Here is a 23,500-nt window from a genome sequence, read left to right as displayed (position 1 = left end):
GGTGCAAAACACGCGTCTATTCACAGGTCCCCCCCCCCCCGCCGCCCCAGAAAAGCTCAGAGATTTTAGCTGTCTCAGCCCATATCTTCTGTTGGCTTCAATGTCAGTTTTCTTGTCCTCATTTGTATGATTATCGACTTCCTTGCACTTCACTATGGACACCGCCGAGTCAGATCGTTCCACGTTATAAGATAACTCTTCTGTCTTCCACAGTTGGAATCTTCTTTTCCTGTACTTTAGGTTTTCCTGTGACTGACCCTGCCACTACCAGTTGCCCACCCTTGCTCAGGTCCCCTCCCCTGTATCAGAGCCTACCGAATACACAGAGCTGCTGCCCTTCCTCTGGGGAAGCGTGTGCATGGAGAGACTAGGCTGATTCTTTTCAAGCTTCGGGGAAACAGCCCAGGACAAGTCTTCAGTGGCAACCCTGGAGAAATGTGCTGATCTGATGTTTTTACCACCAAAGTGGGTGGAAAGGGGAATTTGCTGTTAGTTCTTTTCATCTTGACAGTGGTTGCTTTTCTTGGAAAAAGTAACGAAATTCCTCTCCCACTAGAAATTATGACCCTTCATATTGAAAAGGTATATAGCAGCCTTCATTCTCTTAAACCTAGAATGAGGTGACGAAATCGATTTATTGAAGGTGTTAAGACTGCAGATATTACTACTGCTGAACAAGAGGCAATGTGAACTAATGGAAAGAGGAACAATATACGCCTCTCCAATTTCTTTGGTTCCAAACCTTTCTTTTTCCTTTTCTTGCCATAGAGTGGGTGCCACCACGCCCTCTTTTTCCTTTTTTTAAAAAAAATTTTTTTAATTTATTCATGAGAACTCAGCAGATGGTGTAATGGTTCCGTTACTGGAATCTTATGTAGTCAACCAGGGTTCGAGTCCCAGACCTGGCAGCTTAAAACTCATGCCAGGCGTGTGTGCATGCATGCCCAAAATCCCAAGAGGAGAATGGAGGAGAAGGGAATGTGGTATGGTCATCCCCCCGGGGGTTGATTTCTTGCATTCTGTCTCTCTGTCTTTCTCTGTTTCTCTGGCGAGTGCACACACCCTATAACAAAAATCTCTCTTAAAAAAAATTTATTCATGGTAGAGCACATGTGCATGCATGAGAGAGAGAGAGAGATGAGCACCCTCCCTTGGGTCTGGCCATGCTGCCATCCCCTTTCTTCAGTCCTCCAGCCTGTTGAGTCCTGGGCATGCACACATGCCCACTGTGTTTTCAGTTAATTGGGTTGAGGATTCAAACTGTGACCACCATGTGGGATCTAGCCTCCCTTGAGCAGGGCATGTATGCTGCCCTATGGAGCCAGTCCCCCAGTGCTTTCTTAAACATGTCTATGGTATAAAGATATGTTTTTAAACTGAGAAAATTAGGTCATAGGTCTGCATCCCTTTGGAAGTATTGAAGACCTTTGGACCTCCAGTCATTTGTTATCTAATGATGTTTCAGTCAATGATGGATCACATATGTGACAGTGGCTCCACAGGAGCACGTAGACTATTCCACATAGCCTAGGTGTACAGCAGGCTCTACCATCTAGGTTTGTGTAGGAACACTCTGTGATATTCACACAACTATGAAATCTCCCAGCAGCATGTTTCTTAGAACATATCCCTGTCATTGAGTGACTTATGACTTTATTTAGTGTCTATAACTTCTCTTCCCTTTTTTTTTTAAAAAAAAAAGTTTATTTATTAATTTCTTCAGTAAGCCAGAGAGAAAGAGTGAGACAAAGAAAGAATGTGAACAAGCACCCCATCAGGGTCTTTTTTAATTTTTAAAGAATTATTTGTTTTAATTTTGTTTATTCTTTTATTTATTTTAATTTGACCAGAGAGAAACACAGAGAGAGTTAGAGAGAGAGAGAGAGAAAGTGAGAAAGCAAGCCACCAAGTCCAGAATTCAAACTACAGTCGGCCATGTGGGAGTGTCTAGCACCTTAACCACCATGCCAGCTGCTAGTCCCGACCCATCAGGGTCTTGATGCCATAATCCACCCCCAACCCCAGCCAGCTGCAGATCATGGGCATACCTGTGATCAGTGCACTCAGTGGGGTCTCTGGATGTGAGCCCAGAACCTTGCTATGTGGGTCAGCTTCACAGAGCATCATGTTTTACTACTGTGTCACCATCAGGCCCCTTCCTTCTTACCAAAGTACTCTAAACCAGAAATGATAGGGATGTGGAATTAACTCTAAAACTGCTGTTTGCTGGTAGTCCCAAACCCTCTGCATTTTTTCCTAGATGGGTAAAGCGGTATTAACTGTAATGGAATGGATCAGTGTCTAGTTTTGTTTCTAAGTTCTCAAATTCAAAGAGTTTATTGTGCCTGATTATTTGTACCTGGCTAAATGCATCTACTGATTGTATTATGTAACTTTAACATTCACAAAATGTTAAAGGAACCAGAGATTAAAAGGAATCATGAATTAAAGATCACACTAATACAGAAAACCAAAGCTATGACAAAACAGCCAAGACAGAACTTCTCCTACTCCTACAAGATCTTTGCTAACCAGCATTAGAAACAGCAGTGATCCCATTTGACTTGCCAAGCAATTAGAAAAAAATTTTTTCAGAATTACTTAAATTTAACTGGAAAATAGGAAAGTCACATCTATAATTGTTATATTACATCTCACTGAAAGTTTATTTTGTACCTTGAACTACTAAGCATTGATAATGACCCATATAGATAATTTGTAAGTTAACAAAAAATAAATAAGGAATTTAGGAGATACATCTTAAAAATGTGTGGAGGCCCAACAGGCTCTGGTGGTTAAGGCACTGGACTCCCACATGGTCAACTGTGGTTCAAGTCCTGGTGGCTTGCTTTCTCACCTTCTCTCTCTGTCTCTCTGTCTCTCTCTCTCTCTCTCGTGGTTTAAAAATAACAATAATAAATTAGATTAAATAAATAATTTTTTTTTTTAATGTGTGGAACCCGCTGCTCTAGGAAGTGCCATCAGCTAGGTTGGTGGTAACTGGGTGGTGGCATGGTCAGTAGGGGAGGTTGCCTCAGAGGATGACCTGCCTGCAACGTCTGAAGGGATAATAGAGACTCAGGTGAGAAGTGAAGAACTTGCGGACATACAATACACACCAGGAAGACGGGAAATCTGCATGTCTTCCCAGAGATAATCAGAACTAAGGAAGGACCACAGAAAGTGGACATGAGCTCACCAAAGCAACAGGTTTTGTCTAGAAGCTGGTCGTAAAGCCCACGGACTATCATGAGCTCTTTTGGTGGTGAGAGTAAGTGATTTATTTGTGGAACTTTGTGATATTGATTGTTCTTGCCAGCCTCTCTGACTTGCCCGCTCTATGGTTCCACATTCAGGAACACAGACAAAGGTCTAGAGTAGGTTTCAATAAAAATCTTTGACCTTTTGCATGTAGTTATCCAAGTATGGCTTTCACCAGATAAGGCAAACAAACCTTACTTTCTGTCATTGTTAGTTTCTGGGAAGAAAAATCTCTGAACTCTTGCTAGGGTGGCTACTTTCAGTTTTGCAAGTGTTGCTCTATAGAAAGGCTCCCAAAAGGGCTGATTGCCTGGAGGGGGCACCTTTTTCTAATGCATACAAAGACACCTATGTTGACTGCCACCTTTTTCTAATGCATACAAAGACACCTATGCCGACTGCCCTGGTCACGGCCTTGCCATGAATTTTGGCAGGAAAAAAAAAAAAGATCTGACAGATAAAATGCTAAGCTGATGAACTTTCAACCCAAAATGTAGTTTGTGAAGTTCTGAAAAAGTAGGCTCACATTGTCAGCAAAGCCAGTTTAGTAGGTTAGTAGGTTGTTAGGCTGGGGGAAGCCAGATAGGGTGGGGGAGAGAAGCCCAAAGTGAATAATATCTTGCAGTTACCCAGAGCGATCCCTGAGACCACAGGGATTTGGAGGAGAAAGAGAAAGAGAAAGAGAAAGAGGAAGAGGAAGAGGAAGAGGAAAAGGAAGGGGAAGGGGAAGGGGAAGGGGAAGGGGAAGGGGAAGGGGAAGGGGAAGGGAAGGGGAGGGAAGGGAAGGGAAGGAGGAAAGCAAGAAAGGCACATTGACCTCTTTCAGGACCAGGACTTTCCGAGTTGCTGCACAAATGCCATTGTTTCCAGAAACTAACGAGCCATGTGTTTCTTATTCATTATCTGCTGCCAATCTTTTCCCAAACACCCTTGCTCTGGTGTCCTTACCCACCCAGATTGGCCAAGCAGGAGTGGTTAGTTGTCACTTAGGCTAGGAAGTGACAGGAGAGCTCACTGCGGGGAGTAGGGTGTCAAGAGGGTGTTGTCTCCATTTACAGAGCAGGTAGCAAAATAATCAAGCCCAGCAGCATTGAGCGCCAAACCAGCTCCTTGGCAGCTCTTTCCAGTCACATCGTGTGCTCTGGGGTGCAGAGGGCCTGTAAATTGCACAGTAATGGCTGGTTCCTCTGCAGGAATAAACATGTGCTTTGAGTTTTCCAAATGAGTCAGACGCATGCTGAGAGATAAATGCTGATAGCAAGCAGATGTGACATGTGCTTTTCAAGAGCAACAGAAAGAGGAGGAATCAGGTATTGGCATCTTCCACAGGCTTGGAGACCATAGACTGACATTTAATGGGGCCAGGTCCTTAAACAAGGAACATTGGGTGATGGGTGATTCCCCCCCCCTTCTTTCTTTTTTGTAAAGGGAACTACCTTTTAAGCCTTTAAATGTAAACGTGTTCGGGCTCCAATTTGTCGGCTGACTCTAATCGCCTCAGAACTTATATAAACTCTAGGTGAGTAATTTCCCCAAGTACAGTACCCTCTTGGAATGCATGTGCTGTACCATAGACTGACATTTAATGGCGCCAGGTCCTTAAACATGTAACATTGGGTGATGCGTGATTCCCCCCCCCTTCTTTCTTTCTGTAAAAGGAATCTACATTTTAGGCCTTAAATGTAAACGTGTTCTGGCTCCAATTTGTCGGCTGACTCTAATCGCCTCAGAACTTATATAAACTCTAGGTGAGTAATTTCCCCAAGTACAGTACCCTCTTGGAATGCATGTGCTGTGAACTCAGATTAAACTTTTAACCTCGCATATTTCTGGGAAGGATTATTATCCATGTTTTTATTGTTTAAAAAGGCAGACAGGAACTCAAGAACATCTAGTGCTCTCTGAGTGGTCGAGTCGGTGTACCCCCTCAAGAGCCCATCCCTTGTGCTGTGTGTGCCTGGGGATCTGGAACACACTTGGCCTCCTAAAAACGGGACCTGTTGTGCCAGAATAAAAACTACAAGGCACCAATCCTCTTCCTCCCTTCTGACACTCCCAGCTGAACTGGGAAGTGTTTGGGGAGCCCTGAGTCCTTCCAACTCAACTACAGACATCCTGAGAGTCTTTTTGCTGAAGCATGCCATGTGCCAGTTGCCAAGTGACATACACGATACATTCTTCAGAAGAGCGTGAGGTCTGAGTCCTGGGTTCCTGCTGCATTCTTCCACGCCTGGCTTTTATTTACTTGGTCTCCTTCCTCCACCAACCATATCAACACATGTTGATCTAAAATGCCCAAAGCAGATATCATCGAATAAAAGTATCCTAGTCTGGGCCAGCAGGTGGCAAACTCCCACGTGGCTGACCTCAGTTTCACTCTCAGACCTGGCAGCTTGAAAATCACGCCTGGCGTGTGTGCCTGAGTGCCCAAAACCCCAGGAGGAGAATGGAGGAACAGGGATTGCAGCATGGCTATTCTCCTGGGAAGTGATTTCTTACTTTCCCTCTCACTGTCTCTCTGGCGAGTGCACATGTCCTATGGCAGAAACCTTAAAAATAAATAAATGAGGGAACCAGCAGTTAGCGTAATGGCTATGTCGCTGGACTCCCACGTAGTCGACCACGGTTCATGTCCCGGATCCGGTGGCTTAAAACTCATGCCAGGCGCGTGTGTGTGCATGCCCAAGATCCCGAGAGGAGAATGGAGGAGAAGGGATTGCGGCGTGACCATCCTCCCTGGGGGGGTGATTTCTCGCTTTCTGTCTCTATGTCTCTCTCTGTCTGTCTGGCGAGCGCACGCGCCCTACAGTGAAAATCTCTCCAAATAAATAAATAAATAAATGCATCTCAATGTTCTTGTCTCCAGAAGAAAGTTTGAGGAGCAGGACCATCTGCACCTTGCACCTCCAGCAATCACAGCCCACAAAGCCCATGTGAATATTGAATGCATTTTGTTGTCGACCTTGGTAACAAACATCTCAACGGTCTTTCATGTCAGTGCAAGAACAGGAGTATCCATTTACTTGTTAATTCTGCAGCCATTTGCTGAACATCTGTTATATATCTGGAACTGAGGATTCAAAGATGTAAATGTAAATGGTGTTGCCTACAAGGAGTTTATGATCTAGCGAAGGACAAAGATGTGTACATAAGCTCCTGGAAACAATGTGATCAATGCTACACTGGTGATTTGGATGAAAAGCTATAAGGGAAGAGGCAGGAGTGATGAATTTTGCCAGGATTTCACCAGGCTAAGAGACAGGCAAAGAGTATTCCAAGCCAAGGAGTCTGCATTGGCAGATGCAGAACATGAAAACACATGGCACCTTCAAGGAAGTGTGAGGGTCATTGTGATTGGATCATGGGTTCATGATAGAAAGTAGCAAAAGACAGATGGAAAGGCTGGTTGGGATCTGGAAGAGCCTTATTCAGGGCTGATGAGCTAAGTACACATTTCTTCTCAAAAGACTCGGGAATTTACAGAAACACAAGGAGCATAAAGAAGAAATGTGCGGGACCAGCAGTTAGTGTAATGGTTATGTCGCTGAACTCCCATGTAGCCGACAGCGGTTCGAGTCCCGGACTCGGTGGCTTAAACTCATGCCAGGCGCATGTGTGTGTGTGCCCAAGATCCTGAGAGGAGAATGGAGGAGAAGGGATTACGGCGTGGCCATCCCCCCTGGGGGTTGATTTCTTGCTTTCTATCTCTCTGTCTCTGTCTTTCTGGCGAGTGTGCATGCCCTATAGCAAAAACCTCTCAAGAAAAAGAAGAAATTTGTATGTTGTACACCTTAATTATGTACAATATATTTTGAAAAAATATTTTTTTGAAAAAAATAAATTTGAAGTATAGGAAATATAAGGAATAAAAATATAAGCCATGAGCAATTGTTTATATACAGTTCATATACAGTAAGAGGTTACAGTTAATTGCAGAAAATTTGACTCCGAGTTTCTGAAACACCAAAACAAAGAGAGAAATAAGAAATTCACTGTACCTATGTGAAAAAGCCCGTTTGCTCAAAAGAAACAGGCTTCTGGAACTAAGAGCCAAGAGAAATTTCTCTGTTGATTCTCATCAAAGGCTCAACGTGGATACACTGGAAATATCTTCAACAATATCCCTACACTAGCAATTTTTATAGTTCTGTTTCTTGTAATGTCCCTCAGTGCAAGCCAATGGCATACTGCCAAAGTGTAATTCAGTAAAAGCAGCTCTGCGCGGGGCCAGGACTCAGCCTAAGCCTGTGTTTTTTGATGGTTTGACTTGATGTGTGGATACAATTTAGAGTATCTAGAGGAGTAGATGTTCTTCATGTCTTTTAGGCAATCATCCATGAATATTATTGCTTACAAAGTGGCTCTTAAAAAAGTGTTAAGACAGGAGGCAGTGAACTTGATCTATTCAAGAACAAAGGAGTTTGAACCTTGAATTACATAAGGAAGAAAAAAAAATCTTTTCCAAAGATGCTTAATCCTAGAAGGGAAGTAATTGGTCATTTTGGACTAACAGTTAATCCAGGGCTCAGCACAGACTGATGTGGCGTAAAAGCTGGGCTGTTAAGTAAAATCTCTGACCTGACAGCACGTGTTTTGCTGTGAACTCTGGGCTGAAGGCAGACACATAAAAGGTTCACACGTTTTAGAATTAAAGCTCACACATTTCCGAATTGAGATTTGGCCTTTGTCTTTAGCAGCTGACGCAATCAGGTAAAGTATAAACCTAGGTGTAAAAGCTAGTATGTATGTCGTTCTGCTTTGGTTTTATCCTAGAAGGCTATGGAAATCATCAGACAGCCTCTAAGATAGGAGTTAAATGAGAGGGTAAATCCTGCCAAACACAATAACAAATCCCACATATTTATATAATGTAGTACAGTTTGTAAACTATATTCTCATTATTTCTATTTGGGATCTAATTTGACTCGTACAGAATCTTGTGCAGGACCAGTGCAATTATCCCATCATACAGATAAGAAAACTAAGTTTTGATCAAATTACTCTGGATGCTGGGTGGGAGAACTAGTATTATAATCCAGGTGTTTGAATTTTATTACAGTTCTTTTCTTCTTTTCCAGGCCCGACTGATTTATCCAAAGAAATAGTCATGATAACCATGCTCGGTAGCCATCGGATTATAATAGGACCTGTTTAAAAATTCCAAACACTGTAGGTAGAAAAGGTTCCCTGCGATTCATTTAGAAGGAAAGGGAAAAAAGCCCACTTGATCGGCAGGGATGCTCTGACATGCCCATCGGCAGTAATGCTCTGACATGCCCTGTTCAGGGGAAGACAAAGCACTCTCTGGATTCTGAACCCCATGAATAGCCCCAGATATACACTGGCCAGAGGCAATCCAAGGATTTGTTCTTTCTATCCTTTGTTTAGCAAACACACAAAGTATGCCGTATATGATTATGTGGATGTGGCTGTTCTCAGCACAATGAAAGATTAGTTTCATAGAAACTGTAGAAACTTGAATCTCACCTGTTGATAATTCATTGGCCAGAACTTCCCAAAGATACTTATTGTAAATATAAGGATGAACTTGAACTCCGTATGTTGTAACCATTGCCTTCGTGTGCACTATACTTAAGTAAAAATAACTATTTTCACCTCCTGTCTACATTTTCATCAGCCATCTATAGTGCTAACTTGTATCTAGTTACCTGTGGTACACAGTGTGGGAGTAGTGAGTATAGATTGTTTTCTCTAGGTTTCCATGAAAATACAAAGATAGGAATTAAATTCAACCATTGTCTCTGCTGTCACAGTGCACTAAATTGTAAGCCAGTGTCCCAAAAGACAGAACTCTTCCAATCAATAATAGTATTTATAATCAGAGAACTGCAGGTGCTCAGTATTAACACACACACACACACACACACACACACACACACACAGCCCCAGTTCTTCCAGTCACATACAGTAGATAGACCTGGTGACAGAATACATGAACTGCATTCATCAAAGAACTGAGACACTCAGATACAATTAATGCTGCTCTCATTTGAATATAGATTGTCCCATCTGAAATACACTTTGAAATCTGATTCCCAGTATGGGAAGTGGGGACTTTTAAAGATGATTAGGTCATTAAGATGGATTAATGATTCCCAGTATGGGAAGTGGGGACTTTTAAAAATGATTAGGTAATTAAGAAGGATTAAAATATTATGTCTTTCTCCAGAGACTGGGTTAGGTCTCATGGGAGTGAGTGAGTTGTTGCAAGAGCAGGTTGTAATAACGTGAGGCTGGCACCTTGTCTCTCTCTCCCCCTCTCTCCTCTTCTCCCTCTGACACAGGCCCTTTTTTGCATGGCTATTCCCCTTTTTCTTCTTCACAGTGTATTGAGGCAGCACAAGGTTCACATCAGAAGCTGCCAGCAGCAACCACCCAATCTTGAACATTCCAGCCTGCAGAACTGTGAGCTTTTTCACATCTTTATGAATTACTCAGTCTTAGGTATTCTGTTACAGCAGGAGAAAAACAGATCAATACACTTGCCAAAGGTCTCCAAAAGCAACCCATCCTCAAACTGATTGGGGCAAAACACTTCAGAATGTTCTTTCCTGTTCTTTTCTGTTTGGGCACACACAGTACCACTCATTCCAATCCAGTTGGCACCTGCACACACTCCTAAAATAAGAGAATGTGTCATCTCGTACTCTCACTTAGCTCAAAACATTCGGAGTGAACAGAGACAAGGTCTGTAACACGAAGTAGCTACATATGAGCCTGTCTTCCTCCACTCCTCCACTCTCCAAATTGCTAGAGACCGAGTTTATGTTAAAGCAGAGGGAACAAAGCTCTCTGGCAGCCTGACCTGAGACTTTGGTTTAGAAAACCCATTATTTAGAAATGATTTTGTAATAAAACTGGAAATTTAAGTTGAAAGAAAAACAGAAAAGAAAGGAGTAGAGTAGAACCAGTTCTCTCTAGACACACAGCTGTCCACAGCCGCTGCATTGATGCTTCCTTCATTACAACCCACTCTTGTGATGACTAACTCACTCCACAAGACCTAACTCAGTCTCTGGAGAAAGACATAAATGCATTAATCCATCCTAATGACCTCTTAAAGACCCCACTTCTCAACATTATCATACTGGGAATCAAATTTCAATGTGAATTTTGAATGGGACGATCTATATTCGAATAATAGAAGCAAATAATTTCATTAAAGTGTCTCAGTTTTTCAATGAATACAGAACATATATTGTGTTACCAAATGATGTCTATCCCAACAGTGTAGCAGGCCAGGAGTGTCGCAGTGACCTAGTGATGTGCTGTCAGTTAGTGGCAAGGACATTAGAAAAACAAACAAAAAACAGGGCCTTCTTAACTCTTAGGGGTTATAATGCGAGCACCAAAGGAAGCATTTCATCTACTATCCTTTTTTCTTCCTATCTTTCTTTTTTAGTTTATGTATTTCTCCCATGAGAAAGAGTGGGAAAGAGATAAGCACCTCAACAAGGTCCTCAAGCCATGATCCATCCCCAGCCTTAGCCAGACCTGGATCATGGGTACTATCTAATATGCACAGAGAGGCCCTGGAATGCAAACGGGACGTTCCCATGTGGGTCCACCCTCACAGAGTGTTGTGGGATCTTTTCACACAGAAAAGAATTATTTGCGGGACCAGCAGATGGCGTAATGGTTAGGTCGCTGGATTCTCACATAATCTGGTGGCTTAAAGCTCATGCCAGGAACATGTGTGTGAATGCCCAAAATCCCATGAGGACAATGGAGGAGAAGGGACAGTGGCATGGCCATCCTCCCTGTGGGATGATTTCTCACTTTCTGTCTCTCTGTCTCTCTCTGTCTCTCCAGTGAGTCCATGCACTCTATAGTAAAAATCTCTCTCAAAAAAAGGGGAATTATTTGCTGAATGATCCTTAGTGCATTGAAATTCTGTATCTTCCGCCAAATAAATCTTGAGTCCTAGAGAGTCGTTTCTCCTTTGGAGGAACTTAACTCAGGGTTGTCATTGTGCCTTTTTTTTCCAGAAGTAGTTCACAGGAAGCAAGGCATAGGCCATCTCTGCTTCTAAATACATACATACATACATACATACATACATACATACATAAATGCAGTCAGATAGCTTCCCTTCCTGAGTTTTGAGAGCACCTGAGGCCTCTCCTGAGAGATACAGATATAACTGGGGGCAACACAGCCCCTTGCTGGGATCTTGAGGATCCTGAGATAGCACCTTGAGAAGGCAGACTCAGTGTATTAGTTCTGTGCCTAGTTTTTATTTACTTGTACTTTTAATATTAAAGAAAGAAAGTCCACCAAGATCTTATCTTTGGCCTTAGATTAAAAAAGTTAGAACAAAAGCCAGTCATCAGAAAGCTGTAGATGAGGTTTGCAGATACGAGAGCAGAAAATTAATTTACATTTGTGGTCAGATCTGTGAGCATGATTTCGACTACGAACCAGATTCCCATACACATGGGCTGAGCTCAGGACCAGCCACTGTGCAGAAATGCTGTGCCAAGTTTCCAGCTCCGTTCTGCAAGCTTGAGTCTGAGAGTGATATTGAGTGATTTTCATTCTCCCAGAGAGCAGGGGAGGGGAGGGAAGAGGATGATTATTCTGAATTAGTGGAGGGAAACCAGGAATGACCTTATATGTGACCTTGTAGTTGGATTTAAGCAGCCCAAAACGGACTTGCAGCTCCAGTATCTTGGAAAGTTTACATTTTAGTATAATGTGACCATTTCTCTCTCTTAAATTGCTGCATAATATTCTTTAAAAAAGGAAAATAAAACTGACAGCCAGCTCCTGGCGTATTGGTTAAGGTGGCTGGGTCTCACATGGTTGACCACACAGTTCAAGTCCCAGACCCAGCAACTTGAGAAAAATACTGGGCATGTGTGTGTGACCAAAATTCTGAAAGGAAGAAGAGATGAAAGGGAAGGGATTACAGCATGGCCATCCCCCACAGGGGATGATTTTTCACTTTCTCGCCCTCCTTCCCTAGCAAGTGTTTGTGCCCTTAAATTAAAACAAACAAAATAAAACCACAAATTTTTATTTATTTCTTCCATAAGAGAGAGTAAGAGACACCCTGAACAGGATCCCCACATTGCAATTCACCCCTTGGCCTCAGCCAGCCCTGATCAAAGGCATGGTCCATAGCCTCTATGCTCAAGGAAGGCCTGGGATACAAACCTAAAACCTTCCCATGTGGGCCCAGCATCCCAGAGCATCCATTCCTATTGTGCTATTGTGTATCCCCTAAATCATTGCATAGCATACTATACCATGGCTATGAGTACACGCAGGTGCATGTGTGTGAAATAGATACATACTCTGCTTTTCAAACATTCCTTTCTAATTCTGCCTGAAATAACTTTCTTCGCAAAATTACATTGACTGAAATTCTACCAAGTTCAGCTCATCTTTTTGCTTGTTAATTCCCTTGGGTGAGTTGTGGTGAGTGGATCCACTTTCATACTCAATTGTCAATAGTGCAGTCAGGTTTTTTCCCTCTGACACTTGCCTCGGACCCTCCACAGGAAAAGAAGTGCTATTATGAGAGGAAGAGGTACTTCGAACTGAGGAGAAGTAAGAAGTGGGGACACCCAGTGAGGAGCTACAGTTAGCCACGAGTGTGTGAATATACCTGGGGACAGGGAAAGGAGGTTCAGGACAAACAAGAGCAATGCAGGGATAGAGGCAGAAAGACCCCAAAGATCAACTTCTTTCTATGTAAGAAATGTAAATAAACTGATCTTGGTTTAGCTGGGGGCAGGTGGGTGGTCTCCTAAAGTATGCCTTGTCAGGAAAGAAAAAGAGCAACAGTAGGTGAGGACTTTATAAGCACGTTTATTGCAATTACTAAGATGTCTAGTCCTCTTTAAGGGTTCTTGGGAATCAGATTTTGTGATGGTCTTCCTTAAATGTCACATTAATTTTGTTGGTATATCCCACCATTGCCAGGATAACTTCAATTGTTTCCCCCAACATGATCTGTATTTAGCCCATTTCTGTGACATATACCAACTGTGGGACATGGGTGGCCACAGGTAACTAATGACATGACTTCATTGTGTTAACACTGAGGTTCACAAACTTCACTGAGAGATGATTGGCCTCTGGGGAGATCCACACACATACAAAAACTTGTCGAGTGAGTCTTTTCATAAAAAGGCCATGGATGATACTGGCTTGACCTTAAAGTGAGCATGTGCAGTAGGGATGGCGCCATGTTAATTAAGACCGATGGCCAAAGAGCTATGGCAGATGATGCAATTAGGCAGATTTTTGTTAGAGATTATACAGATAACTCTGATTAAAACATCAATCTAGTTCAATTTTAGAAAGCCTCTGCTTAAAATGAGGTAGTATTTGACTGTAATAAAATAGTATATAATAAGTAGTTTACTGTGACTTGCCATTGTGGAAGCTACTAACAGCCTTAAAAATTACCATTTGAGCTTGATTTTTTTTCAAGAACCAATTATGTAGATGGTTTATTACTAAGTTCTTTTTGTTCCTCATCCCTCCTACTGGGACTGTTTTACAGTTTGTTAGCCCTTTGACTAGAAAGTAGAAATGAAAAATGGTGAAACTTTTTTTTATTATTTTCTGACTGCCTACTAAAAGATCCTATAAAATATTTTCTGGGGAAGATACTGAAATTATTGGCTAAAATAGATCTTTTTGTTCCTCATAGATTAAACTTTCCTAGATTTCCAATATTGGAGACAGCTAGTAATTGGCTGATCTGAATATTCCTCGGTAGCGTAAAATGTAGTTAGCAGGACTCTGCCTTATGTAATATCAGTTTTGTCACACATAAAGAAAAACACTGAGAAAAAAACAGCAAGATAGCAAAGCTTTTTTATATTACACAATGGATTATACTGTCATTATACTTTCAAAGCAATTTTACTTAACTTTAAATCCTGTCAACACAGATTCTAAATTTTCCAAGAGCACATAACTTATTTTTAAGAGCTATGAAAATATACAGTCGTACATAGTTGTATCTGAATCAATGGTGCTATGAAAGACTGAGCAGTTCTCAAATGTTACAGAGAAAAACACTGTTAAATGATTGCAACGTGACTTTCACACATTTCCTAAATGAAGAGGGGGAAATCACAACATTTACTATTAGAAATTTCATCATGAGGCTTAGATAAAGCACAAGTAACCAAGATTCGAGAGGGTGGAGGGAGGAGACTGTGGCGTGACCAGACCCTGTGGAAGATGCTCATGTCTTTCTCTCTCTTGCTCATGCTCATGTGTACACACCCATGGTCTATCATGAATAAAGAGAAAAAAAATTTAAGGAAAAGAAAGAAGGCCAGCTGATGGCATGGTTAAGGCAGCTGGATCTCAAATGGTCATTGAGATTATGTGCAGTTTGAGCCCATGACCCAGTAGCTTGAAAAACACAACGGGCATGCTTGCATGCATGCCCAAAATCTCGAGAGAAGAATGGAGAGGGATTGTGGCATGACCATCTGCCCTAGGGATGTGATATCTCTCCTCACCCCCCCACCCACGGCAAGTTCACCTGCCCCTTAGCAAACTTAAAAAAGGAAGGAAAAAAAGGAGAGAGAAGTGGGGACCAGCCCTTGGTTCAGGTCAGCAGTAATGCAACACTCTGTGATACTAGACCCATATGGGAAGGTCTCAATTTTATATCCGGAAGTTTCCCTGTACATGCCAGGTATATGAACATATGCCTTTAATCCATGAAACTGGGAATGGATGGTGACATGAAGACCCTGGTGGAATGTCTCTTCCTCGCTCTCTCTCCAAAGAAATTAATGAATAAATAAACTAAAAAGAGTAAATGAGAGGACCAGCAAGTAGCATAGTGGCTAAGGTGCTGGATTCCTGTGTGGCCAGCCATAGTTTGAGTCCCGGACCTGGGGGCTTGAAACTCACACTGGACGTGTCTGTGTGTGCCCAAAATACTAAGAGGAGGATGAAGGAGAAGGAATTGCAGCATTGCCATCCCTCCTGGTGGGCGATTTTTCACTTTCTGTCTCTTTTTCTCTCTGTCTTTAGTAAGCACATGTACCCTATGGGGAAACCCCCACGCAAGAAAAAAAAAAAGAGAGAGAGAGAGAGAGAAAGAGAAATGGAATTTTTGTTATTAATGGAATTTTCTTGAGTGTGGGATGAGAGATGAGAGGATTAGGAAAAGCAAGGTAAAAGGCTAAGGGTGCTTCAGGTTCCACTAATTTTTTTCTACTGCCATCTGATAAATTCCTCAGTGAATTCTTCAGTTTCTTGAAAAAATCTGTGAGGATATATATATATATATATATATTAAGCAGGACATGCTTTACCCTCTTGGAAAAAAAAATAACTATCAATTAATCTGCCCAAAGTGAGCATGTCACTGTGTTAGGAAACAGGACTGGAAGTGTCCAGGGAGCTATTTAAAGCATAGATAAGAGTCTTAATGAACATGAGGCAGCAGCATGGCACCCAATTTTCAGCAGATAGGGTGGCCTCTGGCATTCTTTGCCCAAAAATCTACTCACCACGTAGAGAACCTGCCTGAGTCAGGTGTACACCAGCCCCTTCTAGAAGCTATGCATGCTCGGAAGTTGTCAATGAGAACAGAGAAAATTTGGGAAATGACATTTTTGAGCACTTCATATACATATGCATACATTATCTTATTGAATCGTCACAATTATTCTGCGAGAGAAGTATAAGGATCCTGGTATTCACTGGTGAGGAAAGAGACACAGAGTGTCCAAAGTCGGATCTTCCTTTGTTTCCATTTCCATTCTTGTCCTATAACATTCTTTTTTTTCTCTTTAAACATTTATTATAATTTATGATTTACATATAATCATTGCACATCTTTGTAGGGTACAAAATGCTCTTTCAAAGCTTGTATACAATGTGTAATAAGCAAATGGAGGATATAAACATTTTGACCACCTTCAATATTTAACATTATATCATGTTGTGAACATTCAAAATCTACTCCAATGGTTATTCTGCGAGTATGTACTGAATCATCTATGATGTTCTTTGCTGTGAGATATAATTCTGAAGAAATATGTATTGATTAAAAACTAGGCAACAGGGGCCAGCAGGTGGTGTAGTGGTTAAGGCATGGGCTTCCACATGGTGGATTGTGGTTTGAGTCCCAGACCTGGTGGCTTGAAAAATCATGCCAGTCACGTGTGCATGCATGCCCAAAATCTCAAGAGGATAGTGGAGAAGAAGGGATTGTAGTGTGGCATCCTAAGGGAAGAGGGAGGATTTCTCATTTTCCCTCTGTCTGTATCTCTCTGTTTCTCTCCTCTTTGGTAAGTGCACATGCCCTATGACAAAATAAATAAATAAATAAATAAATAAATAAATAAATATAAAAATATCAGGCAATAAATGATCTCATAAATTAACAAAGATAATCTTAATATAGCCAATATAAGCAGAATTTGTTAATTTCCACATAGAGGACTTTGGGAGTTTATAATCTGAAAAGATCTGTGGTATTACTGCTTCAGAGAGAGACAGGTAAAATTGAACATAACAATAGCTCATTAGGAAGAAATAGAAAAAGAACACTTTACTCACACACCATGAGTTGTAAGACCATAGTACTGTACTGTGCATAAAGAAATAAATTCTCTAAAAAGCAAAAACAAACAAAATAAAAAAGACATGTTTAAAAGTGAAGACATGGACAAAATAAAAAAGACATGTTTAAAAGTGAACTCATGGTTGGGACTGGCAGGTGGCGTGGTGGTTAAGGGTGCTGGACTCCCACATGGCTGACCACAGTTCAAGTCTTGGACCTGGTGGCTTGCTTTCTCACTTTGCTTCTCTCTTTCTCTCTCACTTGGTCCCTCTCTGGTCAAATAAAAATAATAAATTAATAAATAAATAAAGTTTTTTTTTTTTTAAAGTGAAGACATGGTTAAAGCCAGTGATTTGGTGATTTATAGTATTTACAGTTTTTAAATTTAACCTTTTTAAAGTTCATTCCAAAGAAAGATTCAGCCTCTTGTAACATTTTGGACTTTTCTTCTATTATTTAGCTTACATAATGAGTACTGGTTATAATAAATATATAAGAGTATCTTAAGTTATAGCTATTTGGTGTCCTTTGTATCTCCTGGATTTGGATGTCTGTATGACTCTCTAAATTTGGAACGTTTTCAGCTAATATATTATGAAAAATGTTTTCTATGCCTTTATTTGTCTCTTCATCTTCTGGAATACCTATTATACAGATATTCAGCCATTTAATCGTGTCTAGAATTTCCTGTATATTATCCTTATTTTTAATGATTATTCTTCTAATTATTTTTTTCTTTTTGGTTGCTTAGGTTAAATCAAAGATTTTGTCTTCAAGGTCAGACATTCTTTCTTCTGTGTAGTCTCATCTGCTGTTGATACTTTCAAGGGAGGTTTTGATTTCCTGCATCATAAGCTTTATCTTTGGAAGTTTTGTTTTATGCTTATTTAGGGTGTCTGTCTTTTTATGGAGTTCCTCCTTCAAGTCAAGGAAGAACTTTCATATCTTCTGGAATTGGTTGTCTGTTTTCTTGTGCATCTCATTGTTTTGTTACAATAAATATTATAAATTCTTTTTCTGATATTTCCATAATTGGTAGGGAGTTATGATCCTTTGAGGGGGAGTTATTTCCTGATTTTCTCCTTTTTCTTGGGCTCTGCTGTGATTTTTTTTAGTCATGTGGCGATATACTCACTGCTTCCTACTTCTTTGGAATATGTTTCTGTAGCTGTGTAATCCTGCACTTCTTTACAGTATATGCAAATTCTGTGCCAATTTCCCTCCTTTACTGTGGGTGGGAGTATGGAATCCAATAGGAGTTTGGGGTTCAGGTTTTCAGAGGAGAGTTTTTCTTTTACTACTAAAGGAGTTATGGGGAAAGACTTCCTCCAGAGTCTCCTATTTTCAGGTGTTTGGCTCTTGTCTTACCAAACCTAATTGTTCCCAATGTGGATGGAGGTTGAGTTGTCAGGTAGAATGTAAGGTGGTAGACCACAATGTCCTACGTGGGCTGGAAAACCCCTTCCCTTCCTGAGCAGGCTGGGTAAGGGTCCTTGCTGGTGAGCTCAAGACAAGCAGTGTGACTTGGGCCTGCCTATTGGTCCTGGGTGGGTAAGGGGCCGAATGACATCAGCACACTTGGGGCAGCAGCTCCAACCTTCTGTTTCTGGGATTTCATTGTCCCCCTGTTGTTCTTTTCATCTCTAGAATTGCAGAGATGAAGGAACCAATAGCTATTGGTTCCTGAAGGCTGGAGAACCTCTCCTCACCCCCCATAGCAGGCTGGGCAGAGGTCCCTACTGATGAGCTCAAGCTGAATGATTTGGCCTGGGCCTGCCTGTTGGTCCCGAATGGATGAGGAGCAGAACAGAATCAACACACATGGGGGGCAGCCCCTACCTTCCTAACATGTTTTTTTGTTTTGTTTTGTTTTGTTTTGTTTTGTTTTGTTTTGTTTTTCTGATGAAACACCAAGAGCTGTTTATTCTAGGCCTAGCTGCTATGAATTTATGATGTGACTTTGAGCAAGTCACCTGATTTCTCCAATCCTTGGCTTTGTATCTGAAAAATGAGAGGTTACAGACTCCAGTCTCTTACTGCAGTGTTTTTACAACTTTAATGGACATAAGAATCACCTGGGATGAGGTCAACAGGTGGCGTGGTGGTTAAGATGCTGGATTCCCACATGGCCAACCACGGTTCAAGTCCTAGACCTGGTGGCCTGAAAATCATGTTGTGCATATGTATATGCCTGCCCAAAATCCCAAGAGGAGAATGGAGGAGGAGAGTTTGTGGCATGGCCATCCCCTGTAGGGGGTGATTTTTTGCTTTCTGTCTCTCTGTTTCTATCTGTCTGACAAGTGCACGCACCTTATAGCAAAAAACTCTCAAAAAAAAAAATTCAGATTCTGATTTAGTTAGGTCTGGGGAGAGGCCTGGTTCTGCATATTCAAGATGATGTTGATGCTGTTGGTCCACAGGTAGCACTGTGAGTAGTGAGATGGTGTGGCATATTCTGGGATTTCAAGATGGCAGTGACCACATCTTGTCATCCCATCATTGCCATATATCTGCATTTGGTTAGGTGCCTTGTATATTTGGTGCTCAGTAATATTAGTTACTTTGGATCCAATGAGTACAGAATATGTGACTCAAAGAGACATAGTCTAAGGGAAGTTTATAGCTCCCAAAGCTTAGTGAGTCTGCAGGTTCCTATAAAGAAGTACCTACAAAGAAGTTTCCTGAAGGCTCTGTCCCTCAACAACCAAACCAGACCCTGACCTTCTACCCACCCCTACCCACAGGAGGCTCCTTGGTAATCCTAGCTTTCTCACAGAGGGCTTATCCACCTCAATTCTATCCCCAGCTTCCTCTGACTTGATCCAAAATGAGATCAACGTTAATGAACATCTGGTAAATGCCATTGAGAAGCACCTACTCTCCCAGAGATCTTATTTTGCAGATTAAATCATGTTCTCTCCTGACACACTGTGACACATAGACACTCTTCCTCAACTCGGACACCCCTTCGTTCTGGTGACTAGTATCATCAGCACTGTTCTAGTTTTATGTGGTAGCTCCATTTTTCCCCCATGTGCAGTGGTAGTTACTGGTTTTTGGAATGATGTCAGAGGCCAAAAGTCAGGTTTTCATTATCTCTGTGGGGAAATATAATCTATAAACCCAAGATAAAAATATACCATAAATTCAAGAAATAGAAATAACTGGCCAGTAAAATTTTCTCTTCTTTTATTTCAATGCCATTTAAACCACTTGTTTAAAGTTGAGTCTAATTAGAGAACTTTAGAATTACGGGCTTATTAGGTTAGGCCTAAGAAGAAGTGGATGCTATTTTTTTAACCTGATCTTTTCTTTTCATGCCCAAAAGGACAACGCTAGGTATTTTCCTACAACTGTCAAGGGACAGAATCAGCCCCAAATATTTGATCTAGATAAACATATTACCATTCACTTCATCTGCAAGTGTAGGGATAATTAACTTGGACAACCATATAAACAGCAGGGCTCTCCTCCAGAGTGTCCACCTTCTTAAATCAGCAGATATCCTCCCAGAGAGCTGCCACAGTGAGGCCTTTATTGTGGCTGCCTTTTACTGATGTATTTGAATTGTTCTAAAGGCTGTTTGGCATTGTAAAAAGAACTTTAAGCATTTTAGTATTCTTGAATTTATTCCTGTGTCCCTGCCCACTCACGTTTATCCATTTGGTTAGGTTTATGAAGGATTTGTTCTCTTGAACTAAATAATATTTTTGCCTTCATCTTGCAGAGTTGGTAATTAGTCCATTACTAGCCATTGAGCCCCTGGAATCAAAGACTCCTGAAATCACAGAGTTATAAGGGTCCTTAAAGGTCATCAAATACAGGCCCCATGTCCAATGCCTAATTTCTCTGTGTAAGAACTCTGTCCAGTGGAACTTAATTTTGGCTATGCACACAGTGTTCAGTGATAAGTCGCATGTTCTCTCAACCACACCTCCTACTCCCTGTTTGAAGAGTTTGCCTTGGGAGGAGCCATCAGGTGGCATAGTGGTTAAGGGTGCTGGACTCCCACATGGCCAACTGTGGTTCGAGTCCTGGACCTGGTGACTTGCTTTCTTATTTCCTCTCTCTCTCTCTCCTTTTTTCCTCTCTCTCTCTCTCTCTCTCTCTCTCTCTCTCTCCCTCCCTCCCTCCCTCCCTCCCTCTCGTCAAGTTAAAAATAAGTAAACAAATAAATAAAGTTAAATAAAAGAATTATTTAAAAGAAAAAAAAGAGAGAGAGTTCACCTTAGGAGAAAGTTCTTTCTTAGGTCAAGCTGAAATCCAGTTCTTCTAGTTCCCACAGCAGTGCAATGAAAATGAAATAGAACGACTTCATTTTATACTTGGTAATCCTTCAAGTATATGCAGGTAATACCTACACTCCCCTGGAGACTCCCTTCCTTCGTGTCTTTTGCCCATTGTCCTTACATCAGACATCAGGCTCTCTTCAATGTCCTGCCACACTCCTTTGAACAGACTCCTATGTCTCTCCAGCCTTTAAGTTTGTGGCCAGAACCGCCCTCCAGGTATAAGTGAGACTAAGCTTTTGGAGCAGCTGTTCTCAAACTTGGCTAAACAGTAGAATCACCCAGATGGAAGCTGGGCCCCACCTACAGAGATCCTGGTTTAATTGAACTGAAATGTTGCCTGCGCTTCAAGATCAGTAAGAAGCTTCTTGGGTAAATCAAACGTAGCCAAGATTGAAGACGACTGGTCTGGGTTCTGTACTAACCAGAGGCATTGATGGCTGCCCCGAGGGTAGAGCGTAGAGAAGAGATGGAGGTGGGGGTTAGAGTGGAAGAGAAGTCTCAACCTATTCTTGGATGGATAAACTCTGTAAGTTTTTAGTTTTTATCTTGATTTATTTTATACTGATACAAACCAATATAATAAGTTCCATAGCTTAGATAGCTTAGATAGTTGAGCTCATGTTTTCATGTTTTATTGGGTCATTGGAAAAGTCATGATGCATTTTTGCATAGAAAAACACGTCATGACTTTCCTGATGACCCAACATCATCCCAATGACCCATTATCATTTTACTTCCAGAAGCTAGTTTATTTTGCTCTCTGTGATGTTATAATGAAGCATTCAGGGAATGGTAATATGCAGGGATACATCTTCCTCCTGAAACCTCACTCCCTCCCCACCTCTGTCACACTATGTATTATAGTTTAATCACATCACATCACTAATATGTATTTAATTTGCTGCTCACTTAAACTCTTAAGTCTTTTTTTACTCATGCTACTACTAAGTCATTACTCCCATCTTATGTTTAGGCAATTGCTTTTTTAAAATTAAAAAATTCACTTTTAACACTGGTAAAGACTAGTTGGGAGAATATGGTCTACGTGTGCTTCAACAATGAGCTTCTTGGACTCTAGAATTAGACAGGCTTTGCAATACAGTCCAAGCCGTTCTGGTAAATCACAGGCTCCCCAAGCAAGGACTGCCCTTGTGGAACAAATAGCATAGAGCTTACCTTAACTCTTTGCAGGCAGGTTCCTACACCCCTACTGGAAAAAAAAAATTGCATTTTTTAAAGAGAGATTTTTGCTATAGGGCATGTGTGCTTGCCAGTGAGACAGAAGGTAAGAATCAGCCCCCCAGGGAAGATGGCAAGGCTGCAGTCCCTTTTCTAATTCTCTTCTTGGGATTTTGGGCACATACACAGAAACACCTGGCATGAGTTTCAAGCCTCCAGGACTGGGGCTTGAACCATGGTCAGCCCTGTGTAAGTCCAGCAAGATGTCATAATGGTTATGTTGTGGGAGTTCTGACCATGGTTCAAATCCCAGACCCAGAGGCTTGAAACTCACACCAGGTGCATGTATGTACATGCCCAAAATCCCATGAGGTGAATGGGGGAGAAGGGATTGCTGCATGGCCATTCCCCTGGGAGGGGGGTGACTTCTTGCTTTTTGTCTCTCTGTCTCTCCAGCAAGCACACATACCCTATAGCAAAAATATCTCTTAAAAAGAGAGAGAGAGAGGGAATGGCATTTTAAAAGGCCTAGTGGTTAGGGGAGCAGGATCCTACATGGCCAACAGCAAAGTTTAAATCCCGGACCCTGTAGCTTGAAAACCATGTTGTATGTGTATACATGTGTACCAAAAATCCCAATAGAATGGAGAAATGGAGGAATATACACACACACACACATATATATATATATATATATATACACACACATATATATATGTCTCTTTGTCTCTCTCTGGAGAGTACACATGCCCTCTGACTTATAAGGCAGAAAAGTAAATGAAAGGAGAGAAGGAGCTATTATATACTGGCCTAATATGTACCACATTCACCATGTTCATTATAAATGAATGATGTGGAAAGGTTTTTGCTATAGGGTGTGTGTGCTCACCAGAAAGAGAGAAAAGAAAGAAACAGAGAGACAGAAAGCAAGAAATCACCGCCTGGGAGGATGGCCATGCCACAATTCCTTCTCCTCCATTCTCCTCATGGGATCTTGGGCATGCACGCACATGCAACCAGTGTGAGTTTAAGCCACCGGGTCCGGGACGTGAACCGGGGTTGACTACATGGGGGTCCAGTGACATAGCCATTACGCCAACTGTTGGTCAAATGATGGCCATATTACAAATGAAGAAACTGGAGCTCAGAGGGGCTTACATGCTAATAAGTGGGTGTCAGGATGGAAAATTGA

Source organism: Tupaia chinensis, unplaced genomic scaffold (genome assembly GCF_000334495.1).
Source record: "Tupaia chinensis unplaced genomic scaffold, TupChi_1.0 Scaffold000320_2, whole genome shotgun sequence".
Classification (NCBI taxonomy): domain Eukaryota; kingdom Metazoa; phylum Chordata; class Mammalia; order Scandentia; family Tupaiidae; genus Tupaia; species Tupaia belangeri.
The sequence above is the reverse complement of the archived record's forward strand: the minus strand, read 5'-3'. Positions refer to the sequence as shown.